The 26,409-nt window shown below is 57.6% G+C and overlaps 2 pseudogenes; one reads left to right on the top strand and one right to left on the bottom strand.

The window, feature by feature from the left end:
* LOC131093377 (uncharacterized) overlaps window positions 1-26,409 on the bottom strand; it is a 1,138,058-nt pseudogene that overhangs the window by 278,665 nt on the left and 832,984 nt on the right.
* The window catches only part of LOC131093378 (zinc finger protein 208-like), a 496,041-nt pseudogene that overhangs the window by 461,166 nt on the left and 8,466 nt on the right, over window positions 1-26,409 (top strand).

Genomic DNA, 26,409 nt, shown 5'->3' with positions numbered 1-26,409 from the left:
CCCACCGAGGCTCAGTGGGAGTGTGGGCAGGGTCTGCTGCCGGAATCGCCAGAGGGGGATCTTCCCGTGGAGCCCGAGGTGGAGCGTGGGTAGCCCCCACATGGCTGATGGCGGCTGATCCGGCAGCTGCCGGCAGAGCAAAGGCAGGTGGGAGAGCCCGGCAGCAGTGGCGGTGCCCAGTGCAGGTGGCACGGGCAGGGCAGCCGGGGATGGGATGGCTGGGACCCCCCCTGGGTGCGGTGGGCGCGGTGACCTTGGAGCAGGCGGCAGGACAGAGCAACCCCCATCTTCCCCAGCATGGCTGGCAGAGCGGTCGCGGGCCAGGCAGTGGGAGCAGGGCACACAAATTGAGCGACAGCGCCGGGGCAGGTGGAGCTGCCCTGGGCAGTGAGGCCGCACCTGGGATGGAAACCGGGGCAGGCGGAGCTGAGGCAGGCAGCGAGCCGGGACCCGGGACAGGCGCCTGGGCTGCGAACGGAGGAGGCAAGACCTGCAGAGGATCCCACTCTCTTTATGATTTTTCCTCTTGTTCCTCTCCCTTTCATTTCCCTTTGTCTTTTCTTGTTATGTCTAGGGTGTTTCTGGTACTTCAAAGATTTTTATTCTCCTAAAATCTCCTGTCTAACATATGGGATATTATCTTTCTTCTCAATTAAATGAGGTTTTTTAACTAATAAATCCAGGGGTCCCTTGGTTGGGTTTTTTGGGGATGTTTGGAGAATGAAGGAGTCCAAGGCTGAGTGGAAAAGGCCCCTTGGGGGAACACTGGGGGTGGCGGTGGCGGCTGCCGGCAGAGGCAGCCTGGAGGAGCAGAGCCCTGTGTCCCCCAGGAGCCCAAAGTGGGGAGCCCAGAGAGGGGGGAGCGCTGCCATTGGCGGGAGCCTCAAGAGCCTGGAGAGGGGCAGGGGGGACTCCCTGGAGCCGCTGCAGCCCAGAGCAGAGAATGAGGGGAGAAGGGAGCCCAAACAGCCCCGGCATCCCGAAATGGGGAGAGCGAAGCGGGGGGAGCTTTTGGCATTGCTGGGACTGCCAGCAGCCTGGGCAGGGCAGGCGCTGAGGAGAAGGGGGACCCCCAATCCAAGCATGATGCCCAGCAGCTGGGACAGGGGGGAATCCCTGAAAAGGAGAGGGGAGGGACCAGGGACGGGGAACTCTTGGGAGGCTTTTCCAGGGCTGAATCTGGGTGTTTGGGAGGTTTTTCTGGAACCCAGATGGCCAGTGACTTGTAGAGATGGACTCGGGCAGAGGGACCTTCAAACTCAATGTGTGTTGGAAAAGATGAAACAGGAAAACCTTATAAATATGATTATCTGGGAGAAGATTTTGGGAATATAGGAAGAATAAGGAAGATTGAAATGAAAGCAAGCTTTGAGATACCTTAGTTAGTGAACAACTGGAAACAATGGTGTGGCCCAACTGAAGGTATTCCCCTTTTGATGAAACAATTCCTTTTGCTTGCAGACAGATCCAAGGGTCAGAGCTGACCCTACTGGCTCAGCAGAAGGGGTCCAAAGAGAAGTTTTTGGGGTTTAAAATGTAACACATTATGGGGATCTAATGATTTTTACTGGCTGTATGTAAATGCTGTAGGATTTGCATCTGATTCTAGATTGGTTAGTGAGAAATAGAATATTCAACACAGAAGAAGATTGATTGTATTGTAATGGGAATCTTACTCTCTTATGCTTTTGCTCTCTGTTACCCTCTCATCCTCTCTACCCCTCTCTTCTCTCAGGCCTGCTCCGAGCTGTGCCTGGCAGCTCCGAGCTGTGCCTGGCAGCTCCAAGCAGGGCCCTGCACCCAGGCCCTTTGCAATAAACCGCAAGTTCCACGACCTGGCTGCAGAGCTCTCTCGTCTCCGTCGGTCCCAACCGTCCTACCCCCCGATGCTCCTACAAACGCGCTCGTCCCTTGTTTTCCCCAAACCAGGATTTCCCATTGCCAAGGCCTGGGAGCCTGCGAGGAAGAGGAAGATGCCCTGGGACATTGAGGCAGGTGAGGAGGAAGTCAGTGCCCCTTTCCCCTCTGTGCTGCTCCATCTCCCAGCCCAGCACAGCCCCAGCTGCAACTCAGCCCTGGGGGGATCTCCTTGCCCTTGCCTGTGGCACGGAGGCAAATCCCATCCTGTCCTTGTCCTTCCTCCACCAGAGCAGGAGCTGAGCATGGAGAGCAGGGAGGACAAATGCCTGCGGCAGAACCTGGTGGAAGAGGCCGTTTTGAGCGGCTCCACGGCGCAGGAAGCCAACAGGGAGGAAAAGCCCCGGAGATGCCGCACGAGGAGGGGCTGCAAACGCAGCTGGCGGGGGTCTGCGGGGGAAAGAGCCAGCCTGGGCCGGGAAGGCGGCCGGAGACGGAGCCAGAGCTCGGAGCTGGTGCTCCATGAGCAGCTCCATGATGGGGAGAAGCCCCACACGTGCGTGGAGTGTGGGAGGAGCTTCAGGTGGAAAGGGGACCTGATCAGGCACCAGAGGATTCACACTGGGGAACGGCCCTACGAGTGTGGGGAGTGTGGCAAGAGCTTCAGCGTGAGCTCCGACCTGATTGTGCACCAGAGGACCCACACTGGGGAGAAGCCCTATGAGTGTGGGGAGTGTGGGAAGAGCTTCAGCCAGAGCTCCAGCCTGACTGTGCACCAGAGGACCCACACTGGAGAGAAGCCCTATGAGTGTGGGGAGTGTGGGAAGAGCTTCAGCCTGAGCTCCAGCCTGATCAGCCACCAGAGGATCCACACTGGAGAAAGGCCTTACAAGTGCTCCGAGTGTGGGATGTGCTTCAGCCGGAGCTCCAGCCTGATCACGCACCAGAGGACCCACACTGGGGAGAGGCCCTACGAGTGTTCCAAGTGTGGGAAGGGCTTTCTGACCAGCTCCCATCTCCGGCACTACCAGAGTCACATGGAGGAGAAGCCCTTCCAATGCCCCGACTGCGGGAAGGGATTCAAGCACAGCTCCTCCCTCATCACCCACCGGCGCATCCACACAGGGGACAGGCCCTACGAGTGTGATAAATGCAGGAAGAGGTTTCAGACCAGCTCCTGTCTCCTCCGGCACTGTCGGATTCACAGAGAGGAGAGGCCCTTCCGCTGCCCCAACTGTGGGAAGGGATTAAAGCGCAACTCCACCCTCGTCATTCACCGGCGCATCCACACTGGCGAGAGGCCCTACGAGTGTCCCCAGTGTGGGAAGAGCTACTCCAGCAGCTCTCACTTGACCCGACACCAACGGAGGCGCCACTAAGGGAAGCCCTGCGAGTGCCCCGAGTGCGGGCAGAGCTTCGTGCGCTGCTCCAGCTCCTTCCCCCACTGGAGGAGGCACTTTGGGCACAGCCCTGGTCACTCACATTCCCTGTGATTCATGTTGACAACACAGCTGGCTGCTTCTACTTTTTGTTTGGCCTTAATTTTCCTCTACTTCACCTTCATCCTTTAAAAACACCCAAAACTGGGTTAAATGAAGGAAATTGATCAAATATATCTGAAGTTCCATAATTTCTCAGTTGTTTTAGAGGGAATTTAGGATTTGGGGACGCGTTCTGTGTCAAGTACTGCTGTTGCTAAGAGGAAGGATGTTAATGTCACCTTTCTTGTGTTGCTAAGAACTGCTCCCCTGACCCAAACCCCAACTCCACCCTTGGGATGCCCTGTAAAAACTGCCTTTGTCTTGTCTTTGGGGGGGTAAGAAATGGATTCCCAAAGGATCAGCCTCATTCTCCACTGGATTCCTAGAGGATCAAGCTTTTCCCACTGGATTCACAGAGGATCAGCTCTTTTCCACTGGATTCCCAAAGGATCAGCTCTTTTTCTACTGGGTTCCCAGGGGATCAGCCCTTTTCCCACTGGATTCCAAGAGGGTCAGCCTTTTTCACTGGATTCCCGAAGAATTCTGACTCTGTCACTGTTGTTTTTTTGTTTGTACTACTGCATTAGTATTTTTAATTTTTCCTAATAAAGAACTGATATTTCTCTTCCCATATCTTTTCCTGAGAGCCCCTTAATTTCAAATTATTATTATTATTATTAGCATTAGTAGTAGTAGTATTAGTATTAGTATATTGTTATTACTATTATTAATAATCAAAGGGAGGGGGTATATAGTTTCCATTCCAGTGGAGGCTCCTGAAATGGGGAGATACCCCAAGGATGGGCCATGTCAAATAGTTCCTCAAATAGGTAAATGAGTTTATGGTTATGCATGAGGGTCAATGAATATGCAACAGGCTGATGTAATCAAGCCAGAATAATTAAGGGGTGTCTCCGAAAATAACTGGGGGGTCTTGAAGGCCATAACAACCTTCACCCGTTGGTCCTTGTCTCCCATGACATCAGCCTGTTGCATATTCATAGACTTTTTGCATATCCATAAACTCATTTATATATTTTAGGAACAAACAAAATTGGCTTCGTCCTGTTTGGGTCCCACCCCTGTCCCAGCTCAATTTAGGGCGTCCCATCCCTCTCCCAGCTCAGTTTTGGGATCCCATACCTCTCCCAGCCTAATTTTGGTGTCCCACTCCCCTCCCACCTCAATTTTGGTGTCCCATTCCCCTCCCAGCTCAATTTTGGGGTCCCAACCCTCTTTTCCCTGCTCTCCCTCCCCTTTCCAATTGTTCCGCCAGTCCCCTCCCCCATGTTTGGTTTTGGGTGCTCCAGGCCCCACCTGCTCCGTTTTGGGGTCCCGACCCCGTTTTAGATTAATTTGGGGTCCCCAGCCCATCCCCAGCGTCACCTTCCCCCCCTCCCCAAATCCGCTCCGGGCAACTGATGAGTCATCAGCGAGACACGCTCTGATTGGCTGGAAATTACCCCGCGCGGTCTCTGAGTATTTCCCGCAGTGAGAGGCCTTGATCTGTGGCTGGCAAGTGATGAGTCAGAGTCGGGCCGGGCGCTGATTGGCTGAAAATCGCTGAGCGAGGCCAGGGCTCTGAGTTTGTGCGCAGCAAGTGGAACGTCATCGGTGTTGCGCGTTCTGATTGGTCGGGATCTGTTTTGTGGTGGGGACGGGAGGAACTGGGGTTTCTTGAGGTTTATTTGAGTGTATTTAGGGTTTGTTTGGGGTTTATTTGGGGTTATTTATGGACTAATTGGGGTTTCTTTCGGGTTTTTCTTGGTTTATTTCTGTTTATTTGGGGTTATTTGGAATTATTTGGGTATTTTGGAAGTATTAGTGTTTGTTTGGGTTTATTTGGGTTTATGTGGGTTTATTTGGGTTTATGTGGGTTTATTTGGAATTATTTGGGGTTCTTGGGGTAATGTTGGTGTATATGGGGTTTTTTTTTTTGTTCGGTGTGCTTGATATCATTTGGGTTTTTTTGGCTTTAACTTCGGGGAGGTTTTTTTCGTTTTTTGGGGTTCTTTGGATTTGTTTGGGGTTATTTGGGGGATTTCTAGGTATTGTTTGGGGTTGTTTGGTGATATTTGGGGGTTTTTTCAGGTGTTTTGGGGTTATTTGAGTTGTTTGGGGTCACGTAAGGTCAAAAGCTCCGGGTGATTTTTTACTGCAAAAATCGGGAATTTTTCCTTAAAAATCCGAGAGTTTTCCCCCAAGAAACCAGGAATGTTCCCTTAAAAATCCCGGACTTTTCCCAGCCAATAGCAGCGCGCCCGGCCCCATACCAACCAATCACCGCGGGTCTCCCCTCAGGAACACCAGCCTCTCTGTGCACCTATCCAACCAATCACTGCATGCCTCCCTTCAGACATGCCCGCCTCTCACACACCGAACAAACCAATCATCGCGTTCCTCCTCTCAGCTGCTCTCGCCTCTCTCGACCTGAACCGACCAATCACCGGGCGTCTTCCCTCAGCAATTCCCGCATTCTTTGCCTCTATCCAACCAATCACCGCGCGCCTGCCTTCAGCGGAGCCCGCCTGCCCCGCCCATCTCCTGTCAATCACCATGCCCCCACTCCCTCTACGAAACCAACCAATCACCGGGCGTCTCCCGCCACCAACTCCCGTGCTCTCCGCGCTGCTCCAGCCAATCAGAGCCGAGCTGGAAGCAGCGCCCCTTGACCCCGAGGCCGGGAATTGAGCGGGCGCCCCCTCCCCCCCCCGCCCCCCGGGACCCCCTCAGGGACCCCCGGGAGCCGCCCCGGGCTCGGGCGGGTCCTGCCGGAGGCGCTGGAGAGAGCGGGGGAGGCGCTGGGAGAGGACGGGGGGCTCCGGGAGCTGCTGAGGAGGCGCAGGGACAGGTGAGGGGTCCGGGAGGGGTCGTGAGGGGAATTTGGGGAGGGGTCTTGAGGAGGCTTGGGGGGGAATTTGGGGAGGGTCTGGGGGGAACTTGAGGGTGTTTTAGCGGGGTCTGGGGGTGCTGGGGGGCTTTGGAGGGGAATTTAGGGAGGGGTCCTCGGGGGATGTCACGATCGGTCGTCACGGACGGGTTTCGTGATGGTTCGTGGATTTGATCTAAGGGTGCAAAAAGAACCAACACGGTACAAGGGGGTTTTCAATGATAATCGAAACAAATGCACCTTTATTGAATGAGCACAGCAAAATGCGATAGAGGGATTAAGGGAGAGAAAAAGATGGGGGAAGAGAGAGAGACAAAAGAGAGAGAGAGAGAAAGAGAGAGGGAATAGAGCTACCAAATGTAGAGACGAAGTCCTTTGGTCCAGTCCAGTCGAGGACCCGCCTGTTGCGTCGGGGAAGTCTCAGAGGCCCAGTTCATCTGGACCCCAATTATACTCTTTTTCATTAGGGCAAAGGGGATGGATTTTGCAGCTGAAACAAAGGTAGTTTATTGTATCTTCGGGGGGGGGGGGGTGGGAAATAAGGGTACACACAGTCCAAGTTTGGCAGCAGGCGAGAGTCATTGTTTTTGTTGTCCACTGCCTACACCTGCAACATCCATCTTGCTTTGGGCAGCTTTCCTTCCTCACCCTGTACACCTCCCCCGAGTTGGGGCTTTCAGTCCCAGTATCTGGAAGAGGGTGACAGGGGCCTTCTCACATAGGGATTTCATGTCTCAGTCCCTTGATGAAGAGGTTTCTTACATCTCTACTTGTCTGTCACAGTGGTTATGAACAGTCTTCTCTTGGAGGAGGGGACAACCCTAACGCTCAAACCAGCCAGGCTGAGAGGTAGGGAGGATTCCAGAGCTATTGTGCAAAAGGGCAGGATGCCCTGTGAGCTCAGTGTAGCGTATAACAAACAACATCTGTGAAAACAGCAACTTAGCAATGCTTTCAGGCCTCAGGCACATGACTTTCCCGGCCACCGGATCAGCAAACAGGGGTTTTAATTTTTTGGTGGTCTCTCTCCATGACAATCGTAAGGCAGACGAGGGATATTTCAGACAGACTCTCTCAACACGAAACACACTTGTTCCCCCAGCTCCAGAAGACTCGATGCAGCAACAAAAACATTCCTGCAGGAACCACCAAAGGCCAAGGGCCGTTTGGCCACTTTCCTTTTCACACCGCACGCTCGGGCAAATTGCGCAGACCAAGCAGCCTTTCCCCTCTTCCCCATTGGCCTGAAGACACTCTGCACCAAGAGAAAGCTCCTGGACACCCGGCTATCCAACAACAGCAATTTAATGTTCCTCTAGTGGGTGAAGGGAAAGGAAGTGCTGGCAGAGGAGAGGTGTTCCCCGCAGGCTCAGGCTGCCTCAGCAGACGCAGCCTCCCGGCTCAGTTCTGCACAGCGCCGCGGCAGGACACTCAGCCACGGGCACACAGGAAAGGCCGCGACTTCCAGAGGCGGCGGAGTTGGTCTCGCATCCTCTGGAGCCGGGAGGAGGTAACGCTCTGTACAGCTAAAAGGATGTACAGAGCTTGAAGCGCCAGGCATGAGATGGCAGGGCTGGTGTCATCCGTCATGTCCTGAAGGGCTGCAGAGAGAGAAACAGAGGCACAGTCAGAGGCTGGATCTGCGGGGAGCTGGGCGGAGCCTCCAGCCTCGTCCATGCCACGCAGCTCCTGGCTCGGCCTGGAGGAAGCAGGAGCCAAGAAGGACGAGCTGGCAGCTGCTGGCCAGGAATGTCCCGCAGGCCCCTGCAAGGTGTCTGCGCTGTGGCCCCGCTGCCCTTGGGGCGCGCAGGGAGCGGAGCCGTCGGCGGGCGGGCCAGGGAACGCAGCTGCCAGCGGCAGCCCCCGCCGAGAGCCCGCGGGCCTCACTCACCGCTGCAGATGATGCGGAACTGCGGCTGCTGCCCTGCCAGGTAGGGCCCGGCCATCCCTGGGGAACACAGAGCGTGTCCTGCCTTCAGAGCCACAGCTGCCGCCCACAGGCGCTGCCAGCCCTGAGGCCACACGCCCTGCTGGCCCGGCAGGGCTCAGCCCGGGCCCCTGGCGCACGCTGCCGCCCCAGGGCACGGCTGCCAGAGGGCGGCAGCAGCAATGCCCAGGCCAGCGGGGGCTGCCCATGCCCGCGCCCGGATCCTGCTGCCGGCACAGCAGGCGGGGCCGGGGCCGAGCTGCGGCAATGGGGCGGGCCGGGGAGGGAGCCGGGCTTGGCGCTCACCCATGAACCTGACGGCCGCCTCTCGCAGGGCCTCCTGTGCGCTCCGCAGGGACGGCAGGGCCAGGCGCAGGTGCTCGGCCGCTCGGCTCCTGTCCTCTGCCAGCTGCAGAGAGCGGCAGGGCACGGAGGGAAAGGGTTGATGCGGGCCCTGCCCCTGGGCCAGGCGCTCCCTCCCTGGGCCGGCGCTGCTCCCCCTGCCCACAGAGCCCCGAGGCCCGGCCAGCAGCCGCAGGCGCCGGGCTCGGCACGGGGCACAGGGCCCGGCGAGCCGCGGTGCCGCCCCACATCAGAGCCCGGCTGGCTCGGGGCTCCGTCGGCACCGGCCGTGGGGCCACAGGAGCCTGGAGCAGAGCCCGCACGGCCCAGGGAAGGGAGCGGCGTGTGGGGCGCAGGCCGGTGCCCCTGCGTGCAGCACTGTGCAAGGGCCACAGCTGCCAACCCCACAGACTGGGCACCGTGGGCAGGCGGCTGCTCCGGGCATTGGGCTGGGCATTCCAGGCTGTCCTTACCAAGCACTCAGCAAATCTCCACATTTGATCCGTCTGCAGCGGCTGCTTGAGATCCTTCCTCTTCAGGAACCTCACTGCAGAAAGCAACGTTTCCCGAGAGGCCTGCAGAGCAGCAGAGACCCAGAGATGGCACCGCAGCCCAGGGCACAGGAGCCGAATCTCTGTGCCAGGGCTGGGAGGAGGCTGGAGCCCGTCAGGTGCCAGGGGGTGGGGAGACAGCTGAGCCCCCTTCCATGGGGACACCCAGGAGGCCTCACCTGTGCCACACACCGGTTCTCATCGTGGCAGTGGAAGAAGAGTGGGAGCAGGCTCTGGCTCACAGGCTTCTTCAGGGGCTTTTCTCCCTTCGCCACTACTAGCATGATCACATCTTGGAAGAGGCAAATGGAGAGCAGCTGCACAAGGCTGTTGTCCTGTTGGAAAGGAAGCCAAAGCCCTCCACATCCGCTGCTCCAGGCCCCCCTGTGCCCAGGCCCAAGGCAGCACCCAAGTGCCCGTGGCTGAGGGCACAGAGCCTCACATTGACAAAGAGGTGCCAGAGCGCCTCAGCCAGCTGCAGGGCGATGGGGATGGCTATTGCCAGGTCTTTCTGCAGCATCAGGAGGCTGAGCACAATGAGGGTCTTCTCCACGATGTCTTCGTCCCTATCACACAGTAGCTTCACAAGGCTTTCGCTCAGGCTGTACATGCTTGGATCCTGTGTGCAAAACAAGGCTGGGCAACCCCACGCTGCTGCTGCTGCTGCTGCTGCTGCAGGGCTCAGAGGCCAAAGGCCTGTCCCGAAGCACTCGGGCAGCTGAACAGCGGGCCTGGAGAGCTGGGAGCAGCTGCCACAGCTGCCAAAGCCCAGCTAAGCCCAAGGGGCTGCTTGCCCCAGCCCCACGCTGCCAGCACAGCTTCAGCTGCTGCCTCCTTCTCACCATCGAGGTGAGCACCACGAGGCCTCGGAGCGCCACGCGATGCGTCTCCCTGGACTGGCTCTGCAGGTGCCTTGTCAGGATCTCCAGGACTTGTTCAATGCATTCGCTCAAGTCCAGGCAATCCAGGAGCTGCAAGGCACAGAGCAGGCACAGAGGTGCCAGCTGGCAGGAGCTCAGAAGTGCACAGGGCCGAGCCAAGGCAGCAGCACAGGGCACAGGCAGCGTCCCAGGCAGCTGCAGCTACGAGAGGGCAGAGGGCTGGGAGGCAGCTCAGCCAGGCAGCGCTGGCCATGGGGCTCACCTCCACCAGGAAGGCCAGGGCGGGCAGTTCCCAGTCTGAAAGGCCTTGGCTGAGCAGCTCAAAGAGGCAGGATGCCATGCTGCAGCACCAGATGGTGGAGACACGGCGCATCTCCCTGGCAGGGAGGAAAAGGCACCATTGCTCCTGGGCCGGGCGGGCAAACCTCTCCCAGGGCTGACTGGCAGAGCTCTGCTCTGCTCCCGAGCACCACGGGGGCGCTTTGGGAGGTGGCTGTTCCCGGGCACCCTCCTCTGCCGGCCTTTTCTAGTCTGCTCATCCCTCCCTTGGTGACAAGGCCCTGCCGCCCATGAGCATGGGGACGGTGTGCGGTGTTGTGGGCACAAAGGAGAGGGGCGGTGGGGAGAACGAGGTCTCACCTGGCCAGCAGACCCACTGCACAGTGGTGGGTGTCGGCATGGAGCAGCGTGTCCCAGGCACGCTTGCGTTCCATGGACAGCACCACGTGCTCATAGCGCATTTGGCAGAGCAGGGCCTTCAGGGTCTGCAGCGCAAAGCTGTGTGCAGAGCAAAGGCCAGGTCACGCTGGGAGCCCCGGCTCCTGCCCTGGGGCATGGGAGGGATGGGGAGACTGGGAGGACTGGCATGGAGCACCTGTTGGGGTTGGTGGAGAGGCCGTGTTGCTCCTGGCATCCCTGCCCCAAGGTCTCAACCTCTTCTGGCATCTCCTGCGTGCTGATGTAAGCTTGGAAGAGCAGATGCAGAAAGAGACTGGGGAAATACTCCAGCACAACAGGCGAGCGCCAGGCCAGATTGAAGATTTTCCACAGTGCCACGGTTGCCTGCAAGAAATAAAACAGCCAGAGACAACGCTCAGTGGCCAAGACATCCACGTGGCAGGGCCTGAGTGTGCAAAGGAGAGGCCGGGGGAGACATGGGGGGAGCAGCCGGGCTGGTGCCCCTGAGCCCTGCCCCTAAGGCAGGATTCAGCCCAGTGCCTGAGGCAGGGAGATGCAGCTGGGGGGAGCACAGAGAGCTGGCTGCTGGAGAGGCGGCCTGGGGGCTGGCAAAGGCCGGCACCAGAAACTCACAGCCAGGGCAAAGACTCCTGCATCGTCCCCATTGGAGGTGCAAACGCTGTGCACTGGCCAGGCGCTCAGCACATGGAGGAGCAGCTGCAGCGCCGGCTCCGCAGTCCTGCTCGAGGACATGATGGTTCCCCACATGGTGGCGGCAGCTCTGTGGGGTCAGAGCTCTGTGTCAGGGCGGGCTCAGCCACAGCGCCGTGGCCTGGGCAGCTGCAGGGCCCCGCGCTGGCCCTCAGCCCTGCCTCTGCCCACTGCCCCTGGCTGGCAGCCCCAGCCAGCCCACGTGGGTACAGGCCCGGAGGGGCAGGGAGGGAGCGTGGCACCAGGCTCAGGAGCTGACATGGCAGCACTGGAAAACAGAGGAGCCAGAGGATCCTGGAACTGCCCGCCTGTCTGGCAGTCAGCAGGGACAGGCTCTACAGGGTGATGGCCGGTGAAGCCTAAGCCCTCAAGGCACGTGGGGCTGCCCTACCTGTCACACGATGGGGCCCAGCGCAAGAGGGTGATCAGCACGTCACAGGGGTGTTCCTGGGTCAGCTCCAGAAGGGCCTTGTCCAGCCTGTGCCCAGCAGACTCATTGGCCGTGAGCCACTGGTGGATGTACCTCACCATGGCAGGCACCTGCAGAGGGCACGGGGAGACTCGCAGAGCTGCCAGAGCAGCAACTTCCCCTGAGAAGTTCTTCCCTTCCAACCGCACTGGGCCAGGTCTCAGAGGCCAAGGGAGCCCGGCAGAGCCGGCTGGAGGCGCCACACCACTGCTGGGGCCATGGAGCCCTTGCCCCAGGCTGCTTATTTGCGTTGGATTGGAGACACCCTTCTCCACAAGCAAATCCAGCATGGCAGCACCGCTCTCGGCATCGAGGAACGGAAGGTTGGTCAAGACACCCATGCCCACACCGGCGGTCTCTTCCTGCCAAGGGCACGTGTTGAATTCACACAGGGTCTGCAGGAGAAGGGCAGCAAGAGAGGGAGAACCCATGGAGCGCTCCAAGCCTGGTGCTTGGCTGAGCAGTGCCAGCAGGCCCAGCCCAGGCAGGGATGGCCGCAGGTACCTGCGCCGTTCTACCCAAGCGGCCACGGGCGGCTTCCTGTTCTTGTGTCCCGTCCTTGGCTGCATCTGGCAAAGAGAGAGCGCAGCCAGAGCTGAGGGGCTGCGGGAGGGGCCAGAGAACACAGCCCAGCCCTGAGCTCCCCAGGCAGGGAGAGCCTCGGGATGCCCCAGGGGATGGAGCACAGCTGCCAGGTGCTCCAGCCCAGCTTCTGTCCTATCCATGGATATGTCCACAGGGATGGGATGGGATGGGATGGGATGGGATGGGATGGGATGGGATGGGATGGGATGGGATGGGATGGGATGGGATGGGATGGGATGGGATGGGATGGGATGGGGCCAAGCTGCCTGCAGGCACCAGCCCTGTGGCCCAGCTCTGACACTCACGCTCCTGCAGCAGCTGGAACTGCTCCAGTTCTTCAGGCTGCTGTGCTGAGGTAGCTCCAGCCTCTTCCTCCTCCAGCCAGGCCAGCTTGGGCATGCTGGGGGCTCTCTGCTCCATGTCACTCTTTGCACTTAGGAGTGTTTGCTGAAGCAGAGAGGCCTCGGAAGGGCTGAAGATGAGCAAGTGCTGCAGTCGTGCCCTGAGGGCACCTGCAACAGAGGAGCCTCGGGAAGGCTACAGGACAGGAAGTCCTGCAGTCTGTCCTCGAGGGCAGGAGCAAGAGAGAAGTCTCAGGAAGGAAATAGGACTGCAAGTCCCACAGTCTGTCCTCAGGGCACCGGCCACAGAGATTGCAGACGCTTGGGAAATGCTCCACGTCCCCGAGTCCCTCAGCCTGGCCTCGAGGTCACCTGCACAGGGAATGCCTTGGAAAAGCTCCAGGTCAGCAAGGAACGAGCTGGCTGTGTGGGGGCTCCTCACAGCACTGCTCTGTCCCATCCTTTCCCGTCGCGTGCACTGAGCACTGTGGCGTGGCCGTGGCGCCGCCAGCACCTACGTCACGGCGTGTCAACAAAAGGTCACCCTTGCACACTCTGTCCCTTTCCATCCCACTGTGACCACGGTGCACTGTGTCACAGAGAGCCCCGGGACACACCTCCACGTGCCCTGGGGACACCCCCACCCCACCAAAACTGCCCCAGCTTGCAGGCAAGACCTTGCCCCAAGTGTTGAAGACACAGCCCAGCAGGAACTTTAGCAACAGCCCAAACAAGAAGCAGCTGCTCCTCTGCTCTGCCTGCTCAGGGCAGCAGAATGAGCCCCCATGGCTGCCAGCGCAGCAGAGCAGGAAGGGCACCGGGGCCTTCCACAGGCCCTGCCACGGCCTCTTTGGGACCAGTCCCGGTGCTGGGTGGCCGGCACACTGGCAGGGGCGTGATACAGACACGGGACGTGCGGCCCAGAGTTCCAATACTGCTCTGTCCCCTGGGCAGCGCTGGCAGCAGCAGCAGCTGTGGAAGAGTCCCTGCCAAAGGAGATTTGCCCTGCCCAAGGCCTGCCAATGCTGGTGCCTCTCTCCTGCCACAGAGACCTGTGGCCCCGAGGGACATCTCTGCCAGAGGACAGCCAAAGCCAACGTGCCTTGGGGTCTATGTGATCTTTTCTGCTGGTGGCTGTTGGCAGGAGCACCTGGAGCAATTGGTGGCCACACTGGGTATCTGTCAGAAGGCAGAGGCTGTTGTCCCTTCCTGGAATGATTTTTGCTTGGAAGTGATTATCTGCAGCACAAAACCACCATCCACTATTGACATTCACAGGACAATGACATTCTTACAGAGATGCTGTCAAGTTGCCTTGTGTGCTTCTGGCTGTTTTTCTTTCTCTCTGGATGAAAACATCAGCCCAGCATCTGATGGCCAATGCTGCGGGTGCTGCCCATCTGGCTGTGGCCAGCAGCTCGTGCCCAAACACAAGCGGGCGCCTTCTGGGCAAGGGGATGGACTGGCACGAGCAGCCATTTTCCCTGGTGTCACGGTTTGATGCTGGCACAATGCCACTGCCCCCATGAAAATACATTCTCTCTGGTGTCTGCTGTGAGATGTGACAAGGAATACAGCGAAGCAGGCTCCAGCTTCGGAATACAAAGAAAAAAAAATCTTTCTTAACTTAAAATATATAAAAGAAACACACAGAAATAATGAAAACCTTCCAAACATTCCTCCTCTCCCCAACCGAATTCCCAATACATCCCAGTAAGGCAAAACCTTGGACTTGCAATTCAGTTGCCACCTCTCAGGTCACCATCTGTCAGTCCCTCAACACCCCTCAGATAATCAACTCTATGTTCATCAAGGAGAGAGGAGTCCCTCTTGTGCCACAGGCTTCCCCAGGAAACACAGTTGAAACCTCTTGTGTTTCCATGTCACTCGTGGCACCGCCCGGAGATCATTTCCCATCGTGACATCTTCCTTCCATGCCCAGTGCTCTCAGCACTGCACATGGACCAGAGCTGCTTCTGGGGTTCCCCTTTTAAGGATGCTTTGCCCAGTTCCAAAAATGAGCACAGTCTCTCACTTTTGGGACACCTGTCCCTCCCAAATTCACCCCGTGGGGCTGAGGGGTCTCAAGAACAAAGATCTTCTTCCTCACTAAAGGCAGAGGGCACCACCACCCTCCTCATCCATCTCTGTTCTTGCCACTCCTTCACATCACATCACTGCACTCTCTTGGCTCCGAGCCATTGCCTCCCCCTAAATGCAGTCTCTGTGTCACAGGAAAAATGGTTCTGTCCATGGGTATGCAAGAAAAGTCCAGCCAAAGGCCACTCTATCATTTTCTCCCGCCTAAGATTCTTCTCAACTTCTCTTGTGGCCCATCTCCTCTTATCTCATCTCTATCTCTCTTCTCATTCAACTCCAGGAGAATCAGCATTTGTAAGGTTTCCATCATCCAAGAAAAGGGTTAAAATCTCAGGCTCTGCCTCCCCAGAACTCCCACGCTGGCCCTGCCGGGCACCTTCTCTCTGCACCCTTTCTCCTTCTCAGCTGTGCTGCCAGCACAAGAGAGCAAATTTCAAGGAGGCACAGGCACAGGCACAGGCACCGGCTCTCTCTCTCTCTCTGGGGGCGCTGCCCGATGCGTCTCAGTGCTCCTCCACCCTTCCATCCTGCAGGGGCCTTCACCTCCCTTCTCTGTCCAAGGCCCGGCTCTCCTCAGCCGGCCGCATGGCTTCCCCTCCCGCACCCAGCCCGCAGCTGGGCAGGGCAGCTCTGAACCTTTCACCCACCGGAACCAAGAGAGCTTCCCCTGGGAGTTCTCTGCTTTTAACCCCTTGTGTGCTCAGAGGTGAATCCATGTCCTCAGGGGCCACACAAGGCAGCAATATTCAAATCTGAACACCGATTGGTTTGACCACAGAATCCCAAAAAACTCACTTCCTTTTCAAACCAGGACAGCGGGACAAAGGGATCCGAACAGAAAATTCTGAATGAGCTCAGTAACCCAAAAATAGGGGCTAAATGTGAAATGAGCGGCTTTGATTGTCCACGATAGCCCGCGCCTCTCCATTCCCGCCCCACCTGCCCAGCGCCCCAAGGTTCCCCCTGCCCAAAAAACCCCCAGCCCGGGTCTGCAGCGTCCCGGAAAGGCCTCAGCCAATGGCAGCGCAGGCAGGAGGCAGTACAGCCAATGAGAGCTCGGGGCGTTGCCTCATCGGTTGCCGGGCAGAGCCCGTGGCCGATCGCTGCCCCCAAGCGGCGGCAGCCAATGAGAGCGCGCGGCGCTGCCGAGCCCGCCCTGCTCCGGACTGGCGCTCCCAGCGCAGCGCGGCTGCTTTGGGGCTGCTGCTCCCTGCCCGGCCCCGGCCATGGGGCGAGGGGCGGCAGCTGAGGCCCTGCTGGTGGCACTGGTGGTGCTGGGAGCCCCCCCGGCTGCGGGCGCGGAGCTCTCGGGTGAGCGGGGGCGGGAGGCGCTGGGACAGGGGGGGAGAAGGGGGGAGCCCGCAATGGAGGGGGAGGAGGAGGGGACCCCCCAAAGGGAGAGCGGGACGGGCTGAGGGGTGGTGGGAGGGGTGTGAGAGGGTGGGGAAGGGGGAAAAACGGGAGGTGGGCCGCCAAAAGTGATCCCGAGGGGGCTGGGTATCGGGGAAATTGTGGTGAAATGGCACCGCAAAAGTCATTTGGGAGCGGCCGAAGGTGGGAGGGGAGCGGATGTGAAAGAGGAAAGTGGGGAAGGGCGGCAAAGAGGAAGCGGCAGCGCGGGCAGGAGGGTCCCATGGCGGCCATGGGGCACAGCGGGTGTGGAGTGGGGATCCAGGGTGGCCCCCGGAGCGCTGGGGGCGTGCTGGGGGGAGAACCCCGGATCTGTGTTCTGCACTCACAGGAGTGTTCCAGGAGATGAGAACGAGAGAACGTACCATTACTTCATTAATGGTACGGAGAAGGTGAGGTTCGTCAGGAGGTACATCTACAACCAGAAGCAGTACATGATGTTCGACAGCGACGTGGGGGTGTTCGTGGGAGACACCCCCTATGGGGAGACACAGGCTCGGTGCTGCAACGGAATCCCGGAAATACTGGAGGATAATCGGGCTGCGGTTGACACGTTCTGCCGGGCCGGCTGCGAGCTTGCTGCCCCGTTCCTCACGGGGCACCGAGGTGAGCGCGGGGCAGAGCGTGTCCCCTCAGGCCCTGCCCTGCCAATGACCCTGGAGCCCCTCAAAACGTCTCTGAGAATCAGCCCACGGCCCTCAGCCCGCCTTCGGAACAACCCCGGGGCCTCCTGTCCCACCCAGTGAGCCCCGTGGCTCTCCCAGTCCGTCCCAATCCATCCCTGGGCCTGCCCGGCGTGTCCATCCCGGTTGTCCGTGTAGCCGGCTCCTTTCAGCCAATGAGAGCGCGTCTCTCTGGTGACTCATCGGTTGCCATGCAGAGTCCCTGGCGCTCAAATCCCGAGGGCCCCGCGCTGGAGTCGGCCTCCCAGTGCCGCGCACATCATTCCCAGTTAATTCCAGGGCCACCAAAATCCCTCCGAGTATATCCTAGTCGCTCTCAGTACTTCCAAAGTCTGTCCCTCCTCTTCTCAAGCTATTCCAAATCCGTTCCAAATTATTTCCCAGTTCATTCTTCGTTCAAGCCCGGACGTTCAACATCCGTCCCAGCGCGCCCCACCCTGTCCCATCTCTCTCAGTGCCGCCCCAATCGCTCCCAGTCCCTCCCTAGCCCATTCCAGTCCCTTTCCAGCCAAACCCAGCCCTCTCCTCTCTCTCTCCCACTGCCCCCCAACGTGTCCATCTCGCCGGTGCCCCCCTCGAACTCCCAGCCCGGCCCCGGCCGCCTGCTCTGTTCCGTGATGGATTTCTACCCTGCTGCCATCCAGGTGAGGTGGTTCCAGGGCCAGCAGGAGCTCTCGGAGCACGTGGTGGCCACCGACGTGGTCCCCAACGGGGACTGGACCTACCAGCTGCTGGTGCTGCTGGAAACGCCGCCCCGGCGCGGGCTCAGCTACAGCTGCCAGGTGGAGCACGTCAGCCTGGAGCAGCCCCTGAGGCGGCACTGGGGTACGGGGGAGCCCCTGGGGGCGCTGGCAGAGCCGCTGGGCTGTGCTGGGAGCCACTGGGAGGGAGCTGGAGAGAGCCGGGCTGGAAGTGGGAGAGGGGCTGGGGGCTGGGCAAGGGCTGGGCAGGGGTTTGGGGGATGCTGGGGAGGGTGGGATGGGGTTGAAGGGGTCGTGGTGGGCACTGGGAGGGAGTTTGGGGGTGCTGGGTGTGCCTGGGAGGGAGTTTGGGGGTGCTGGGTGCAAAGGGCAGGGGGTTTAGAGGATGCCGGTTGCGAATGGGAGAGACTGGAATTAGCCTGGAGGGGGCGCTCGGAGCGCATTGGTGTGTCCCTGAGAGGTTTTGGGGGTGCTGAGCCCTGCGGACCCCCCCAGAGATGCCGTCGGACGCCGCCCGCCTCAAGATATTGATGGGGATTGGGGGCTTCGTCTTGGGCTTCGTCTTCCTGGCGCTGGGGCTCGGCTTCTCCCTGCGCAAGAAGGTGAGGGCGGGTGCCGGGGGTGGCGTCCCCACCGTGGCGGAGCGTGTGCGCTCCCGCCGGGGCCCCCAGCCCGGTGTCACCCCCTTTTCACTGCCCACAGAGCTCCTGAGCCGCCGGCGGCCGCAGCCCCTCCCCGTGGACGCCGGGACCCCCCGCTCCGTCCCCGCTCCGCTGATTTTGGGGGGTCCCGTGTCCCCCCAGCCCCGCTGGCGCTCTGCCCCCGCCCAGTGCCTGCTCCCAGTGCTCCCAGTAAAGCTTCCCAGTTGGGCCCGGGGCCGTTTATTGGGGGGCGATGGGGAGGGGTTTGGGGGGGCGTGATGGGACGGATTTGGGCAAAGGGAGGGGGACAAAGGGTGGGGGCTGGGCCCGGGGGGAGGGGTCGCTGCCCGCGGATCCCGCAGTGCCCGGTGCGGGACGAGCTCCGTGCGCCGCTCCATCTCCATCCCCCGTGGGAGGATCCGCGCTGGATAATCCCGGGTGACCCCCAGGGTCGGAGCCCCCCGTGTTGGGAACACTCCTGGCTGCGGGTTCCACATCTTCCTGGCCCCCCCTGGACACCTCGATGAAGGCCAGGGGATCCCCGCTACTTTTCTTGTTTCTGCTCCTCTCCTCATCTCCCCCTTCTCTTCCCCCGGTTCAATCGCTCCCCCCCCTCCCCGCTCCTCCTCCCGCCTCCTTCCCCTCTTCTCTCTCACATCCCCCGACCCTTCCTCAATGGTTTCTTGAAGGGTCCAGTTCCATCTTTGCTTGGCTACAGCCCTGAGGGCTTTTCCAGCTGACTTCACTACTGCACTCTCAGACTGAGACTGGGGAGTCTTGGTGCTTGGTTTCCTCATTCCAGCTGCCTTTGACAGGGTTTGTTTCTGTCCTCAGCTGATTTTGGCCTCTGCGCTCAGCTCAGCCCTGAGCAGGACCAGCGCAGCTCCATGGTGGGCACTGCTCACCAGATGGCCCCAGAAGTTGTGACCAGATCTCCTTATGGCCCCAAGGTGGACATTTGGCATTGTGACCATCGAGATGGTGGAAGGAGAACCTCCTTACTTCAGGGAAACAGCGGCCATGGTAAGAGGCAAATTCTGCAGTGGCTGCAGAGGCCTGTGAGCACAGGGGGACCCTGCACTGGGAGCAGCAGCTGGAGGTTTCTGCACATGGGAAGGGAATTCCCAGAGGACTCCAGCCCCAACACAGAAGAATATTCTTCAGTCTCCAGCAACAATTTGCTTTGGGATTTATGTTGTTGCAGCTCTTCTGGCTGTGAGGATGACCTGAAAATATGAATCAAGTGCATCAGGTCTAATGTTACCTTGCAAGAAAACCCCACATCAACCCCACATCCCGCCCCCAAACCCAACAAGTTTTCTGCAGCAGTTTCTAAAAGACATTTTGTGAGATGATTTCCCCCCTGATTCTTCTCACTGGGAAACTTGTTGAAAAAATGAAGATGATTGTTTAACATTCCCAAAGTCTAACATATTTCTTTCCTAGTCCAAGCTGCTTTCTCCGTGTCACCAAGCCTGAGGTTTCAGCATCACGAACCTCCTGTTTCTTGCCTGGCAGTTTCTGGGATGGGGCATCAGGAATGCATTTACTTGAGTGTCAGTGGCACTGCAGAGATGCACTTGATGTAAGAATCCTCTGAAATAACACAGGCAAACCACACTGACTCTGGAAAATGGCCTGTAAAGCTGGTGTCCCCATTTGGAGAAGCAAAATGGGCTATTTCTGATGGAGGTTCCTACTGACAGAGTCAGCCAATGCAACTGGCTCTCAAGGCGAGATCATTTGGGTGTTGCAGTGGCTGTGGCAGCCCCAGGGTTTGGGTGTTTTGGCTGGCATAGCAAAATGAGCTCTGAGCAGCATCTCTGGCAGGGAGGAAAGTGCCCCTGGAGCTGGGGCTGAGGCCCCGGGGTGGATGTGAGCCCGTGTGGGTGTGAAGGGAGCTGGCAGAGCGCTGAGTTTGCTTTCCCTGCAGGCTCGCGCTCTGATCCGGCAGAACGGGACCCCGCAGCTGCAGGAGCCCCGGCGCCTGTCGGCTCTGCTGCAGGACTGCCTCGAGTGCAGCCTGGAGCCGGACGAGGAGCGGCGCTGGGCTGCCCAGGAGCTGCTGCAGCTGAGGGCCAGGGGCTGCAGGGGAAGCAGCAGCGCCAGGGAGGGGTTTTCTTGTGGGGCCCCCTCCGACAGTCTCCAGTCTGGCTGCGTTCCACACGCAGAGCAAGCAGAATCCTCGCCTGCTGTGGCTTGGCAGGCTCCTTTGGAGCTCATCTGGGCCTGGTGCCCCACAGCGAGCGGGGACATCTTGTGAGATGCAAAGCTGTGTTTCGTCTCAGGTACAAGCAGGCGATGTGTGTATCTGTGAATGCGAAATGTGTGGACCCGGACAATGGGAAAGCTGTGAATTCTAATAATAACATAGGAAAATAAAGCATGGAAAAAGGCCTTTGAACCTATCTTTTGTTTGCAAGTAACCCTAGTTGATTTAGGAGCATTGGAATTAGGGTGTTAAAGATGTTGCTTTTTGATTGCATTTAATCCATAAAAAGCTCTGCAATAATAACCTTTTGAAGTAAAATTTTAGAATATTACTTGTATCCTTGAAACTATAGCTTTGGAATATATATAAAGGAAATATGCCTATCTCAAGCCTTATTGAAGCAGAGAAAAACAGCTTGAGAAAGGAACATGAATATCACCTCAAGGGTTTATGGTTTTGACCGAAGGAAAGCTGGATGTCACTGTTATGAGATTTATAGTCTCTGCAATTAAAGGGTGGACACACATCAGGGGAGCTGGAGCCCACCACATGGGAGTTGTCTTTCTTCTTTCGGAAACTGGACCATCACCATCAGGGGATACTCCTTTGAGATACATCCTGAGAAATTAAAATCACAATAGTGTATAGAATTGTGATGTAATAATTTGGAATAAAAATTGCTGATGAGTAAAAGATTGGAAATAGAAACTGCTGAAAAAAACTGATGAGTACCCCTATAAATACCTGTATCAATTATCGGTGTGCAGTTGGAGGGAAAATTACCCGCACTGTATTGCTCATACTTTACCATATTAAATAATAAATTGATCGCTGCTTGAATATTGGCCTAGTCCAGCTTCTTATTCATAAAATCTTCAAGCAGGTCAGGGGGCTCAGAGCCCTGCCTGACCTGAGCTTGGATGTTTCCAGGGAGGAGGCACCTCCCACATCTCTGGGCACCTTCTGTCACTGTTTCCCCACTCTGCTGGTTAAAAAATTCTTCCTTAGATCTAATCTGAGCCTGCTTCCCCCTCCTGAGTTTCAAACCATTTCCCTTTGTCCTGTTGCAACAGAGCCTGTGAGGAACTTGACTCTGGAAAGTAACAGTTCATTTCTTTCCTTTCTATCCTTTGGGCAGCACCCATTTTTATCATCAGCCAAGCCTCTCTCCAGCCTGACCCCTCTGATCACTGCAGCAAAGCAACTGAGGGAGCAGCAGAGGAGATGAAGCACTTGAGGACAGTTTCAGTTACAGTAGGCAGGACAACTAGTTAGTTATGGTAGTTAGCACTGGTAGCTGGTTATGGTAGTTAGCACTAGTAGTTAGTTATGGTAGTTAGGACAGCCTGTTTGTTATGGCAGTTGTTTGAATAAAAACTCTCTTAACCCTCAACTGCCTTGCCGTGTCCCTTCCTTCTCCCGCTGTGCCTCAGCTGCCCGGAGCAATGTGAGGGGAGAGCGGGCCCAGCCTGGCCCAGAGCTGAGCCCCAGTAGAGCCCTGGCAGAGCCCAGAGCAGCCTCGGCCCCTGCAGAGTCAGCCTGGAAGGAGGCGCTTGGAGCCTTCTCGGCTGCACCCGGCTCTTGGTTACAAACTGGGTGTGCTGGAAAATGCCACCGGCTCTGCACGAGGGCAGAAGGGGCCCGGGGAAGGATCAAGTGCTCCATGCAAGGGAAAAACCTGCCCTGGGATTGTTATCAATAACTGGGTAGTGTTGGCTTTTGCTATTAGGTATTGACTTCTGTAAAATATTCTTAATCACAACAATTTTGATAGAGTACCGTTTGTAATCACTTTTAACTGCTTTTGCTCTAGTATAATTTGTCAGCTTTTCGTGGCCAAAATGCCCTGGCCCCTGTGTAGCTCATATCCTCAGAACATCATTTATGGATTATATTTTAGTTTGTGGACAGTGTGAAAAACATCAATTATAGCTTTGTCTTTTGCAAAATATTAAAGTGGTTGCCATGTGTTGTACATTAGAATGTTAACTTTAGCAGAAGTAGCTGTACTTGCGAAATAATAACTAATGCTTTTATTTTTGTAATTAACTGACAATAACACTACAGAGATATTTGTGAAATAGCTAATGTTCATTTCAAGTACTTGTGGAAATAGCTAAAACCGTCTGCATGGTCAGATAACATTTAAAGAAGGGATGTGATGAGGAGCCCTGCCACTGACCCTTCCACTGTCAATAACTGTCACCTGCTGAAACCACAGAACAGGGGCCCTTGTGAGGGAGTGACACACAACCCTCAGAACAGCAATCCACGATTCCTGCACGTGCTCTAAAAAGGCAAGTTGTGGGTCAAACCAACCTAAAGAATTCCTGGAACATGTAAACGAGTTCAAAGAAATGTTTGAATGTGTATAACCATTATGAATATGTATTTGAACAATACAATGGGAAAACGAGACAAGAAGAGTTGCTGTGGTTAACCCGTGTGCCTCTGGCCATCGCCAAGCACCCAGCGCTATTACTGATTTGTCCCTTATTATTCCTTATTAAACTCTCAAAAGTTCTAAAGAGTGAGGCTCATTTCTCACAAAATCCAAGGTGCTCACCCCTTGTTCTTCCCCCAAAGCCAGGATTTGTCAATCCTAAACTTTGTCTGGACAGAGGAGAAAGAGGCTGCAAGGAAAAGGAAGATGCACTGGTGTGGAGGCCCATGGGAGTCTCAATCTCCCACCCGTGGAGGACTGGTCCTCAAGAAGAAGAATAGATTTCAAGGTTATGGTGAGAAGCTTGCTTCTCCCATAGATCTTTGCAGGCACATGCTGATTTCTGGAAAGTTATGTTACCCCATTGGCCCATTGGCCTAATTACCCTAGTTCAACCCATGTTACCCATCTTTGGTTAGTCCCTATAATGTTCTCCCTCTCTGTCCCTCCATTGGCCCTAATTTACTGCATTCCTCTGCCCGTGTTTCCCCATTAGCTGACCCGACCCTTAACCCCTCCTTTGCCCCATTTTCCCCCATATCCATTGGACCCTGACCCTCAGCTCCACCCTCACTATCCCATATAAAAACCTCCTGTGCCCTCAGCTTGCACCCTGTCTTTGTCCCTGGGCCCTGTTCAGCTCTGTCCCCTGTTCCTGTACCAATAAACCCAGTTTGCTGCAGATCATACCCAGACCCATCCTGCTGACTTTGTCAGCTTTATAAAGCAGCCGTGAGCTTCGGGCTCCGGAGTGCCGGACACTCCAAGGGCCTCGGCAGCGCCAGGACGCTCCAGGCTGGGACAGCCAGGCAGGGCAGGAGGAATCACTGCCCCTTTCCCCTCTCTGCTGCTCCATCTCCCAGCCCAGCACCGCTGCAGGACAGCCTCACTGCTAACGCCATCCTGCAAGGGATGGACTGGGGGGATCTCCTTCCCCTTCCCTCTGCCATGGAGGCAAATCCCATCTTCTCCTTGACCACCTTCCTTCCTCTCCTCATTCTGTCCTTCATCCATCATGTGCATTTTCCATCGCCTTCCTCCCTTGTTCCTTCTTGTTCTTTCCTCTCCTTCTGCCTCTTCCTTTTCCCTTCTCCCTGTCTCTTCCTCTCCTTGTCCTTCCTCCCCCAGGCAGTGAGATGTGGACAGAGACCAGGGAGAACAAATCCCTGCCACAGAACCTCGTGGAAGAGGCCATTTGGAACGGCTCCACGGCACAGGAATGCAATGGGGAGGAAAAGCCCCAGATATGCCACACGAGGAGGGGCTGCAAACGCAGCCTGGGGAGCTGTGAGGAGTTAAAACCCTCCCTGTGCTGGGAAGGGTTTGGGGAATGTGAGAAGAGCTTCAGGCAGAGTTCAGCCTACTCCTGGTGCCTCCAAAAACGGCGGTGCTGGATGCAGAGATCAATGGGGCTGCAGAGATCCCCCTGCAGATCCACGGGGATGCAGAGGTCCCCCTGCAGATCCCGGGGGATGCAGAGATCCCCCTGCAGCCCCCGGAGCAGCCACGCTGGAGCACGGCGATGCCTGAGAGGAGGCTGTGACCCCGCGGCCAGACGGCCCCGCTGGAGCAGCCTGTCCTGGCAGGACCGACCCCGGGGCACAGTGACCCACGCTGCAGCACTTGGAGGGAGCTGTGCCCCATGGGATGGACTCAGCTTGGAGAAGTTCCTGGAGAAGTCTCCGGTGGGAGAGAGCCCAGGGTGCAGCAGGGGAACGACTCCTGTCCCGGAGCAGAGGGAGAAGCCCCGGGGCATGAACTGAGCCCGGCCCCATTCCCTGTCTGCGGCACTGCCGGGGTAGGAGGTGCAGCTGGAAGGAGGGAGGCGTGGGGGAAAGCTGCATTTAAGGCTCTTCACTTACTTCTCATTACCCCGCTCTGAGTTTTTGGAGTTTTCTGTCAGAAATCTCTCCCCTCCCCCACTCATCCACAGGGCTTTGGGGCGGTTTTCCCTTTTTGGGGGAAATCAAAGCGATGCCCTGATGCTCCTAATTAGGGGTACGAGAAGTGAGGCTCCAGGGCTTTCCGCTGAGCCGGAGCCACCGGAGCCGCAGTGCCGGGAAAGCCGTGGCGGGAGCTGCGGAGAAGTTTGTTTGTGTTTTCAGCTCGATCCCCTCGGGCCCGGGCCCGTTCCAGGGCTGTTCCTCAGTTCCGGCTCTGCCCTCACGCAGCCCGGGGGGCCCTGAGAGCGCGGGGCGGGGCTGTGCCGTGTGCAGAGCCCGCCCCTGGCTGCGATTGGGCGGCGGTGCCGTCAGTCGTGGTTGTGGCGCGCTGATTGGTGGGAGCGGGGCGGAGCAGGGCCCCGGTGGCGGGCTGAGGGCGGCCGTGGCTGGGCAGCGGCGCCATTGTCGGAGCGTGTGTGCGGTCCCGTGAGCGGCGGCAGCGGCCGGAGCGCGGTGAGGCGGCGGCGGAGCTCGGAGGCGGCCGCAGCGCAGGTGGGAGCCGCGCTGGGTTGTGCGGGGCCTCGGGGCTGGCTGCGGGCCTCGGGGGCGGCAGGGGGCTCGGGCGGGTTCGTTGTGCCGTGTCCGGCGCGTGTTGCCGCTGGCGTGAGGGCGCTGCGGGAGCGGCTGCCTGCGGTCTCCTTGCGGCCGCTGCCTCAGCAGGAGCCGCTGGCGGAGCAGCGCTGGCTCGGCCCGGTTGCTGTGGCTGGGACAGAGGGGGCTGCCCCGTGCCCGGGGCTGTGCGGGGAAATTGCCGTGGCCGGAGGTTTCTGTGCGCAGAGGAGACAGAGGAGTCCTGTAAAAGTGACTTTATTGCTGAGCAGAGGGAGAGGCCGTGGGGCATTTGCCTGCGCTCTCTGCCATTGTTGTAGTTCGCAGCCTCCTTTTTATCCTCATTTTCCCGGCCCATCTCCCTCTCCCTTTGCCCACTGGCTGAGGTACTTGGAAGGTTCAGACGTCCCGGTCCGCCAACTGCATGTCCGTGTTAATTTGCACCGCCACTTTTGTAAAACAGCCGATATTCACGGCTCTGTAAAGTCTTTGTTCTTCTGGAAGTTCAGGAATTTAGCGGGACTTTCTGTGAGCAGCAATCCATGTTAATTAGGAACATTTATTGCAGCTGATGGTTTCGCCCATCGCTTCCTGATCTACAAATCCCTGGCCCCTCGCTCAGCTGCTGAATGAGCTGCACTCTCAAGGTGTGGAGCATGGTAAAAAGATGAGAGTTGCTGTGGCACATCAGAGGAGAAACAGCATTGGTTTAACCCATGGTCTGCCAGGGAGCCACAAAACCGTGTCCCATTCCCATCCTTTCCACGTTTGGGCTGGAGCAGAGGTGCTTTCTTACTTCCTTTGTTATCTGTTTCACCACTTTGTCGTCACTTTGCCAACAGCAGTTTGAGACATTTAATTTTCCACAAACTCCTCTTTTTTTTCTGCTAACAGATGATCTGATCCTATCCCATGGTTAAGTGTTGTGTTCCTCATTTCAGTGGGTTGGTCAGCAGGAAGGTCAGGAGCTGGAGCTGTCTGGTTGGTTATTATTGCGAGGACAGCTTGTAATCT

This window comes from Melospiza georgiana, chromosome 25, assembly GCF_028018845.1.
Source record: "Melospiza georgiana isolate bMelGeo1 chromosome 25, bMelGeo1.pri, whole genome shotgun sequence".
Lineage (NCBI taxonomy): Eukaryota > Metazoa > Chordata > Aves > Passeriformes > Passerellidae > Melospiza > Melospiza georgiana.
This window is presented reverse-complemented; position numbering and strand designations above follow the sequence as displayed.